This window comes from Electrophorus electricus, chromosome 17, assembly GCF_013358815.1.
Source record: "Electrophorus electricus isolate fEleEle1 chromosome 17, fEleEle1.pri, whole genome shotgun sequence".
NCBI classification, from domain to species: Eukaryota; Metazoa; Chordata; class Actinopteri; order Gymnotiformes; family Gymnotidae; genus Electrophorus; species Electrophorus electricus.
Window position 1 is genome coordinate 17,962,543 of NC_049551.1, and position 11,310 is coordinate 17,973,852.

General features: G+C 36.5%; 1 long non-coding RNA gene across 1 annotated transcript in view; it reads left to right on the forward strand.

The window, feature by feature from the left end:
* LOC118242831 overlaps positions 1–6,332 on the forward strand; it is a 15,178-nt gene extending 8,846 nt beyond the window's left edge. Inside the window, exons 3-4 of the long non-coding RNA XR_004777073.1 lie at positions 3,401–3,464; positions 5,662–6,332. This is a non-coding gene — a long non-coding RNA (uncharacterized LOC118242831). The remainder of the gene's footprint in view (positions 1–3,400; positions 3,465–5,661) is intronic.
* Positions 6,333–11,310: the final 4,978 nt, after the last annotated feature.

Sequence of the window (11,310 nt, forward strand, 5' to 3'; positions counted from 1 at the left end):
GTAAAGGTTCTGGTAGTGAAACTGGACCAACAAGATTTGCCATTCTCAGATATGTAAAGATTTGTATGATGCAACTTGTATGAAAAGTTACTAATGGTAAAGTGATGACTAGTGTCAGATTTAATGGTCATAGCTTTGATACACATCCTGATTTACATGGAATGGTGAGATTCCATTCTATTGTAATTTTATATGGTTTTGTTGAGGTCACACTCATCTGAACGTAGGAAAGAATACAATCATAGCAATCATAAGTGTGCTGGGTCACAAGGCTTTCCTTCAATGCTGTCCAAATTCCAAATTTGATTGGGTGCTGTCCAAATTACATCATACATTCTGTTTTGTTCTCTTGTGATGCAACAGAGTTTAAGCTTGTTATATAAACACCTGAATATTGTTTAAATGCACAAAAAGGTACTTGATCTCTTTTACTGGGGTCAGAAATGAATTATGTTTTGACAACCTGTTCTAGTGAAATATGAAAATAAATAAATAATAGGATTTAGACAGTTGAAGCAGACATTTGTATAGCAGTGGTAACTTATTGATTAAGGTACTTGACTTCTAATCAGAAGTTCCTGGTTCAAGCCCCCCCCACTGCCCAATTAACACTTTTTGTCCCCTGAGCAAGGCCCTTAACCCTCGGTTGCATTCAGTCATAACTGTAAGTTGCTTTGAATAAAAGTGCTGGCTAAATGCCATAAATGTAACTTAACTTTCCCTGTAAACAAGTTTTTGGGTTTTTAACATTTTTTATTTTTAAAATGTATTATTATTATTATTATTATTATTATTATTATTATTTTACAAATTTATAACGGTGACTAACAAAATTGAGTATTATGCATAACAAGAAGGCAAGAGAGACAGTGGCTCATCAGTCAAAATACTGGAGTCATTTTACACCAAACCGTATTAAATAATGAAGAGGAGGACATCGTGTGGGTATGAGGTGTAGAATTCATCTTCCTCACCCAGCATGCCTCAATTTTATTCTTGCAGGTTGATTTGCATCTACAGTTTTCTATTAGTAGCCTCTGTGTGAGAGAAATCATGGCCAGCTTCAGCTGACTGCTGTGTCCAATCACTGGCCCCGCCAACTGTACCTCACACAGTGCTGCATTTTACCCACTCAGCAAACAGAAGGGCAGGAGAGGGAAGAGAGGCAATGTGTGTATGTGTGTGTGTGTGTGTGTGTGTGTGTGTGTGTGTGAGTGTGAGTGAGAGAGAAAGAGAGAGCATGGTGGGGGGTGGGCCAGGCTGCAGCTATTGTTAGCTTCATCTAACACTCTATGCCCCCCCCCCCCACCCACCACACCTCTCAGAGGAAAGCATGGAACTGCAATTAGATGCCAATAGAATTCAGCATCAGGAAATATCATGAAATGTCATGGAAATGCCATAAAATATCACCATCATTCTTTTCTTGCCCAGCTAAGTTTTGAGGCAAATAACATTAAACAGCATTAAAAGATTCATTTATCCATCTCTGTCTAATGCAAAATTTGTAGACGACAATAAAACCTGTGAAAATTTTGTAGGGGGAATTTGTAGAATTCGCAGAAGAAATTTCAGTTGCCTTCCAGTAACTCTAGTAAGGATTATTCTTAAGTACCTTCTCACCTGACAGAGCTTGCAGCATTATTCACCAAGGAATGTGTGAGGGAAGACCTTCCAGTCAGTGAAATGGGGAGGCTATTCAGTGGCATGTGCTGCCAATAGACGCTGGAAGAAGTGTAGGAATCAGGACAGTGTTAAGAAAAAGGGACATGCATGCTAGCTGTGGAAGAGTCATGATTAGCTCTATTGTTAGAGGTCTTTTGAGTTTCATTGGTACCATAATACCTCACGACGAGTCTATCCAAGCTTGGCAGAACTCTGAACAGAGTAAGAGCTAAGTTGCATATATGGTGGTTTGCTTAACACTAAGGTAGGCTGCAGCATAATGAGCTATAAGCTCCTTGGATATGACCCTATCCTTCTATTCTTTCTCTGGGGGAACCAGGACAATACAGTAAAATATAGATGGTATCTCATGTCATATGTAACTTTCCAAGACCAAAAGGTGTGGAAGTAGCTAAAAGTAGCAGGTTTGTATTGTATTGAATACTGAAAGGAACTGATCTTGAATTTACTGTACCTCTAATCTTGTGTATCTTAATCACAATAGGTGATGGAGATGGAAGGGAATATTGATGGGTAAAAAGCCATCCACTTCACCAATATTCTGGTCCTGGCTGGATATGGCACTGATTGTGATTTGGCAGATATCATACAACTTGTGGAGCACAACATGTCATTTTTGTCAAAGGTTGATTCAATAGGGTGTAAGGAAATGTTTGTTTTTTACATTAGTGTAAACAAAATATGGTAAATTCTCAAATTACTTTTATATAATACACTTTGCCCCTTCTGCCCTCAGCTTACATAATTCTCTTTTCTTTCTATTTTTTTTTTTACATTTGCAGTAAAAGTAGAAATGATCCCACTCTTGCTCTCACACATTTGAGCTGGACTGAATGCAGCCAGACTTAGTAACCCTCAGTGCTGTTATGAAAGATATAACTCCAGCAAAACACAATGAAGAGAAAGACATATAATCAGATGCCTCTTGGGAGATACTGGGGTCTCATACAGTGCACTGGAGCTGTATATCATATGCCGAATTATGGAGGACAAAAGGATGCAAATATTGTTCAGTATTTCTTAAACACTTTAGTTAGTGTTTGAGGAGAGAAAAGGAGAAAACCATGCTGACAAAAAAAAGGTATTTAAGCTTTTCATCCATGACACTATCCTTGAGAAACAATAAGTCAATAAGCATAAGAAAAATGGATACATCACATTAACTTCACATTCACAGAAGGGTGTTTGGATCGGGTGTACAGTTGAGAACAATAGAGCCCATCTGAGGGGAAGGAAGTCTATTTGGTTAAAAAAAAAATGCACACAAAATCAGATGGAATTACATATAACATTGTCACGGAGCGCGCCACTCTCGCTGGTCACGTGGTACGGCCCGCCGCGTGCAGTGGGAGTTTCTTATTTGTCTTTATTGTAACCACACCTACATGTCTGCACACACCTGCACCTAGTTAGTGTTCTGTGTTTGCGTATGTAAAACCCTGGTGGTGTGTGCACTGCTGTCGGTCCTTGCCTCTGTTCGTGTTCTCTTTGTTTGTGTCCTTTTTCACATTGTCAGTGCCCGTGTTCACGTTATGAGTGAGTGTCACCGTCTTTCAATAAACGTCTGTCTTTGTGCGTCTTGCTTCTGCACTCGGGCTGTTACAAAGATACATTGACACCTTTTCTAGCTACATATTTTGTTGTTGTTTCTGCATACTAGAGTATTATACTTTATATGTTAACAATGACCCTAAAGTCTTATTTCTATTTTCAGGAAAGGCAGGATGAGACAAAATGGATAATCTCTTGGAATCCCAGAGGGACTGAAGTGTTAACTGGTATGAGAAACATTCTCCTATGCTCATATTTAACTTTTATTTTCTTAAAATTCTGTGATTAAAATCCTCAAGGATTCAGTTGTAGTGTATCAATAAGGATCTTTCCTTTCTGTTTGTCTTTGTATGTGCTCATGACACTCATTAGTGTAGAATCAGCAGATTTTTAAAATTGTTTGAAAGTCATTATTCACATTAGCATCAATAATATTTCTCACCAAGTTGCTAAATCGTCTGAGGTTTATGTAAGTGACCTTACAGTTTTACCCAAGGAAACTGGTTATAGATGTAGACCTGACTGCTGATTAACCTAAAGAGGGTTTTTTTGTATTTGATTTGATTACTCTACAGCAAGTGTGTTGTACTCTTTGTTGCAACCCTAATCTAACCAATATTTTCATATATTTATGTGATCCAGAAGATATCTTACTCTTTTTAATACAACTATTTCAACTTGATATTACCAGAAGATATGAAGCACTAACCTGCAGACAGCAATGACCCTATAAGTATAAAGATTAAAACCAGACCAGTGAACAAAAAACCTTTCTGACCTAACATACTAGTAATTAATATGCAAATGGTATCTGTCTACAAGTTTAGCATTTTCTGTTCTAGAACATATGATCCATCATAATTTGTTGCAGTGGAGGGGAACTTAACTGACTTTTTGCAAAAGTTATTCATCTTTCAATGGTGTAGATGTAAGCAAAGTCATTAAAGAGTGTTTTGTTGTGAAATGCACCTTTCTAAAGACATTTACTGAGCCAGAATTGTTCACAATTGTAGTAATAGGAACTTGATGTCTGAAGTGATTAACGGCCCTAAATGCTACATCACGTTCTTACACAAAAAGGTTATGAATATCTTGCTTGATGCCTGAGCCTGTTTTGCTATTGTTTGTTTATAAGGTATTGGTGTAAAATATGTTTTTAGGAGAAACTATTATTCACTGATTACCTCCATGTATCCACTCAAATCTGCATTCTCAACTGAGATTAATGTGCATAAGAAAATATTACTATAGTCTTTATAGTTTATTTTTCACAGTATTCTTGCTAACTATTTTAGAAAATGGCAGAATATGCAGAGAACTTTGAGGGGAGGTCTGTATGCTGTTTGACTTGGGTATTTATGTGTAGCTTCAAAATAATTAACCACAACTTTAAGATTTCTGGTACTTGAAAAGGCAACTGAAAAAAAGGCACCATGCTGTATTTTCTGCATTTATTTTTGCAACCTGATACAGCACAATTTACCACCATTCTAAACAATTAAGCAACGTACAATTGTGATCTGTTGCAGCTCCTCAAAACAATACTCATGTATGAATTTTGTTGACTGTGTGCGACCCCTGCCTACCCAAACTACTCAAAATGTGTGCAGGGCGGAGAGGTACATGCAGGGCAGTGTAAGGACAAGTATCCATTATTAGTATGACATATTAGCACACATGTAATTTTGGATAACAGATAAAATGGCCATATTTGCAGTGTAGACATGACAGCCTCTGATTGCTAGTAGGCAACTACACCTGCAAACAATTCTGACTCTGTACATTTCTCTAGAAAGGCACATTTCACACCAAAACACCCTTAAATACTTTGTTTACATCTAAACCACTGAATGATAGACATTTTTGAAAGAGCAGTGGACTCCCCATTTTTATGTTTATGATTTGAGTGTTCTGATGTGAAAAAGGAAAAAAAAACCCCACACTATTAATAACCATGGGCCCAATGACACACCTGGTTAACATGCAGCTTTAGTAACATGTAGTAGCTACTGGCTGCTTTCCTAACTTCTGTGGCATCCGTGACTTTATTAAACTTTGAATTTAAGCATTATACATACCTGAGAATCAGTGGAGAGGGAACCGGGCTGTTCAGTTTGTGCATTATGGTATGTCTTGCTCAGTGGGAAGCACTCCTCATGTTAATAGTTTACTCTGATCCTTTCAGGGGAACCTTATTAGATTAGGACTCAGAACTGAATTTACATTTTAATTCACACTATACGTGGAGCTATTAGATAAGAAATACCTTAAAGGGACTGATGGAAGTACCAGCTGCTTAATGTAAATCTGAGTGGTTTTAGTGTTTATAACACTACAGATAGACTGAGATACAATGCTCCAAATAAACTGAATCATTTGATAGTGAGAAATCAAAGACTTTTTGTCCTCATCTATCTCTCACAGAAAAGATGCACCATCCAAAATTAACAAGAATTGTAGAAGAAATGTTGCAATAATACAACACTGTGCTGTTTCATATGCTGGAAACTACAGTATCATAATCAAAGGTAAATGATAGAAATAAATATAAAAGGCCTATGCATGTATTATCATGTACTTGATATTAAGTTACTGGTTCATATTATACTGCCACTTCTAATGTGTTACTGGACATTTCTAAATAAACTTTTGCAACAGTAAATCTACATAAATGCAAGCATTATTTAGAAGATTTGTATACATTGCAGTGAAACTCAAGTTGCTTTAGATTTCTCATATTCTAGTTAACATTCAAAGCAAGTAAATATATTTAAAAACATTTATATATAAAATGGTGAACTTGTAGAGAAATAGAACTTGAGAATTATAGAAACAACATGCTAATTAGCATTATCATAATATGTTGTAAAATTATCACAATACATGACCCAATACATAACCATTCTTAAGCATAGATACATGGGTATGTAAACTTACCAGCTGTGTGTTTCATAAAAAGAATGTGGTCTGTCACTCAGAGTATACAGACCCACCTCCAGTAATGATGGCAAGCTGTTTCCGATGTCCAGCAGACAAACGTAGAGACATACTGATTATCATAACAAGGGAAGCATTTTATGCCTCCACTTCATTTTCATTGCTGCAGTCTTGCCTCAGAGCCTTTGATTAAAGACATGAGGTGGCTGTGAGCAAGTATTAATTTTTACATTCAAGTCTGGTCTGGCACAAGGCTGCCACCAACCTGCCCTTAATAGGGAAGTGTATGATATCTTTAAAGCATCTAAGCCCATGAACAATTAGTGCTGTCAGATTGACAGCATGTTATGATGCATTTTTAAAATGAATTAGTTATATATAAATATAAGAAGATTCTAGGTGAGTAATTTACTGTAGTAAGAGATGTAGAGATATTCAAAATTGTAGTTAAGTACAGAGTGTCTAGAGAAATGGAACATTTTGGGCAGAGGTCCTTTGAGATTTCAATAGACAGATTACCCTTAAGACAGAGAAGCACTTTGCTTGCACAGCTGATGAAGGTACTTTGTTGGAAAGGTTCTGTTTCTCTGGAAACTCTGTTGCACTTTAGCACATTTTTACAATTTTGAATCTCTCTCTCTCTCTCTCGCTTACTATATAAATATAAATAAATAAATAAATAAATAAATAATCTCATGTTCATTTTTTAAATGTTTGTTCAACATTTATTCATAAATAATCATTGTGCTACATTTTTGATGCCATTTTTAAATCCTGGCTATACTGATCGTGTCACTATACTGTTGCATTGTTTTTGTTTAAATGTTTTAGGAAATGCCATAAAAACTTAACATTTTAATACATTTCCAAATATTATAAAGTCTTCATTTTACACATGACATGAATTATATCCTTAAACAATAGAATCACTGAAAAAATACAGCCATTTCCTCTTGTCAGAAGTTTCAAATCCTTAAACAATATAAAAGAGAAAAAAATTATAACTAGATTAGCCATCACAACTTGCATGTTTTTTTGGTCTGCTTTGTGTGATAATGACAGTGCTGTTAGTCTTCTGTGTGTGTGTTACCCCTGTGTTTATGGCATGGATCTCCTTACAGTTTCTATTGAGATGCATTACACAATGTTTAGGTAAGGCTCTGAGTGCAAAAATATAATTCAGAAAGTTGAAATGTCTGCTCCCCGTATGTGTGGTCATACTTCACAAAGTCTTAATCAATGTGTATTGTACATTATATATAAATATATATTACTCCCTTATAAAAAAAAAAAACAAAAAAACTATTACTGTCTAATCTACTAAAGAAAGTTGATAACTACTGACAAAAAACAAGATTTATTTCCATGGAACAAGTTTAACAAAGAGTCTGGGGGTCTGCAAAACAGTTTGGAGACGGTCTATTGTCATTCTGGGTGCCAACCAAAGCATGGGTCTTCTGTTATTCTCCCGAGTCAGATGAGGCTAAGAGATTTCCACATTCAAAACCCCCTGCCTCCTCTGTTGTCTAGCACCAATGCTTGATACTTGCTCTCTTCAGTCAAGGAGGCTAGACTGCAGCTGCCTGTCTCGCCCCGTATGAATAAAGAACCTTTTTTTTTTTTGGAATGGAGAGAGAAGTTGTGAATGCCCTCCCAAAGAGGGATGAGGCATATTGAAAACTATATTAAATTACCCTGATTAACAATTTAGCCACGAACAGGGGAGTGCAGGAGGGGCTCTACAGGCAGGCCCAAGGTCTATTCATCTCCACAGTGCCATGGGCAAAAGGTTTCCCAAGTTCACAGGCTCTGGGGCTTTGTTATGCTAACTCACAATCTCAAATCAGCAACCAAGTGGAGTGTGAAATAGAAATTATTTCCTTCAAAACAAGTTGTCATCTTCCCCTACTCAAATACCACTACTCTATCAATTCTAATGTCATTGATTATATTTTGAGGTCCAAGTGAAATGTTATTGCCTAGATATAAAAATGAATTCTTATAAAAATTCTTCTTGGTTTCATATGATTTAGAAAATACTCCAAGGACAAAATGAACCTGACAGGTTTGCTTTTTGGCAAACCTCAGAATCTGCCGTGATGGCACTGTGAACAGTCGGTAACATCAAGATGAATCTGGTGGCCTGCAGGAAAGCACATTGCTCATTTGAACCTCAAGTACAGCTCAGCTTGAAATACCATGCTTCAAGTTTCATGCAAGACAAGCATTGAGACTATTCTCTGTCCTGGCTCCCAGATGGTGGAATTAACTGTCTGGACAGCCAGCGGAGTCCCTTGCAGTCTTCATACACAGACAGAAGACCCATCTATTTGTGAAATATTTGAAATGACCACTGATCCTGCACCTATGTTGAGTAACAAACTCTAGTACTTAAATGTAAGGTATTGTTTGTTATTGCACTTATCGTTGCCTGAATAGGGCTTATGCTTATTTTGCACTTCTAGGTATCAGCATTGATTCCTATATTTCAGCAATATTCTAGTTCAATGGCATTTTGAACTCTAACCTACTGCACTGGCTAGGATGCATTTTATGTTTAGATAACAAAGTGCTTTTGTAACATGTTCTTGACAATGTAAATGCAAATGCAAGCAGAAGGACAGTGACCCACTTTGTTAATGTTGCTTTTGGCTTATTAATGCTGAAGTTCATGAAGTTTTTAAATATTTAAATGAAAATAATATTAGGGAACCATTCTCTCAAGTCCAGTTTGACCGCTTTCCACCTTTCAGGTCATATTAGCATCATAATTCCCAACATCAAATCATTAGCAACAGCTATTGATAAAAATTTTCAATCATTCAAAATAATCAATCCTTCAAAAAAGAAAAAGGCAAATGTCATGAGCTATCATTCTAACATTTATTTATACATTTATGTGCAAATATAAAAATCATGCCAAAAAAACCTGACAAAATTCTAACGTTCAAGTTTACATCTAAGTTGTATATATGCTGTTTACCTTTTCTTGTCATCCTTTGTTTCAATACTGTAAGCCCATATATCTAATTCCCACAGATAGTTATTGCAAGTTAGGATTTATGTGGCACTTTGAATACATCTTTTCCCTCACTCAAGTCTGATTGGTGTCCAGTTGCTGGTTACCATGGAAATGACAAAATCATTTCTCTGCCCTCCTTTGTGAGGTGGCCTTTGTGAGATGACAGGTTAACCAGATATGCTTGACCCCTGGGGGTAGATGTATTGCACACATACACTACATTTTACTCTAATATAGAATATCAATTTCATTTTTCAAGTTTTTAACATTTTCTGAAAATGCCCAATTGTTCAATTGAAATGCATTTTTAAAAATATTTATTCTAAACAACATAAATCTCTACTATACAGCAGATGTGTAAAGAATATGCTACAAGAAACATGAATGAATGTTGTATGTGTAGCATTGATGATAAATATATCTAGAAATATATAAGAAAATAAGTTCTTCATGCTGGTGTGAATCTACTGGATCATATCAACATGTCTCATTAAAAAAAAAAAAAAAAAAAAGCAAGCAAAAAAAAAAAAAGTGAGCAACAGTTTAGTTAGGATATGTCTCATTTTCATAATATAATTTATACATAATACAAACCTTCTATGATTCTTGACTGTCCATGGCTGGCAATCTGCTTAGCAACAGTTAGATCTTCTTAAAAAAATGGGGCTAGGGTCTCCTGCAGACCTAGACCCCAACCTGAGCTTGGAATAATGAGCTTCGCATAACCTTGTCAAACAAGTATTCACCACCCCATGCAGTCATACAAAAGTGACTGGTCACAGTTCAGGAATACTTTAGAGTTAGGAGGTTAAGCAGGAACAAAGAAAGTAGCTAGTTTATGATTTTACAGTTCAGAACATGTGCAGTTTTCAAAATCTCATTCAATGTATGTGAATATTGCCATTGCCTGTATAGTCTATACTCTCTCTCATATATATTTGTTTTACACAAACACTTGAGCTTCTCATTTACCCATACAACAGAATGTGGATTAAAAGAGTGACTATTTCTGAAATCTTTTAATGATATATCCATTATACCTACTGTATTCAAAAATTTATTTGTATAGCGCTTTTTACAACAGATGTCACAAAGCAGCTTTACAAATGTTCAAGTCCAAGCCCCCAGGGAGCAAGACAAGGGCGACAGTGGCAAGGAAAAACTCCCTAGACGATGAGGAAGAAAACTTGAGAGGAACAAAGACTCAAAGGAGGGGCCATCCTCCTCTGGCTGACAGTGGTCACCACAATAACAATTTAAAGAGGAAAAATAAATTTAAAAATGAATGTGTTTATATTTTAAATAATATTTTAACTATAATAGGCTGTGTGCAGGTTTAGGCTGCAGACACACTACATCACCTGTGTTCTAATTCAGAAATAAGAATTACATTACAAATTACAAAAGAGTACATTTTTGCAGCTGGCAAAAGTAACAGTCACCTTTTCTGGCTTGTAGGAACAGGTATATAATATGAAATAAAATTTAAAACTAAAACCTCATCACTTCTAACTTGTTCTTGATTTGGCTAGCACAGGATGTGGAAGCTGCCCCGAGCACCTTCCACCATCATGTTTCGTGTTTGAGAGTGGGAGGAAGCAGGTAGAGTATAGAGGGTGGGCACAGCCCACCCCACTGCCTACACTACGAATCAGGAGGACAGCCTCCTACAGCCCATGCACAGTCACTTTAAGTGCAGCTCCACAATAGCTGGCATGGCAGCTCTTCAGACCTAATTGCTAAGGGAAAGCAGGACAGAGAAACAAGCTAGCCTCAGGTGGCACCTGGCTCCAGAACAGCCTTTTTAAACCTAACCCTTTGTCACAATGGTGGTGACACTTCCTTTCTCTAGGAACACTGAGTGATCACTGCTTTTTCCACAGCTCATCCATTAAAGTGGATATGTTTGAGAATTTCCATCAAAAGGCATGAATGTTCAAGTGAATTTTTCCCATGGAAAGTTTGTGCAATTTTATTTCCTGCCAAATTTGAACAGCTTCTTGTTTCATTTCCAAAATAATAGCCAAAAAGGCCAGTTTAATTTTGCAGAATACTTTCAAAACACCTTACTGTGGAAATTGCTGAATTGGGAACATACACACCTAGCCTTCTTT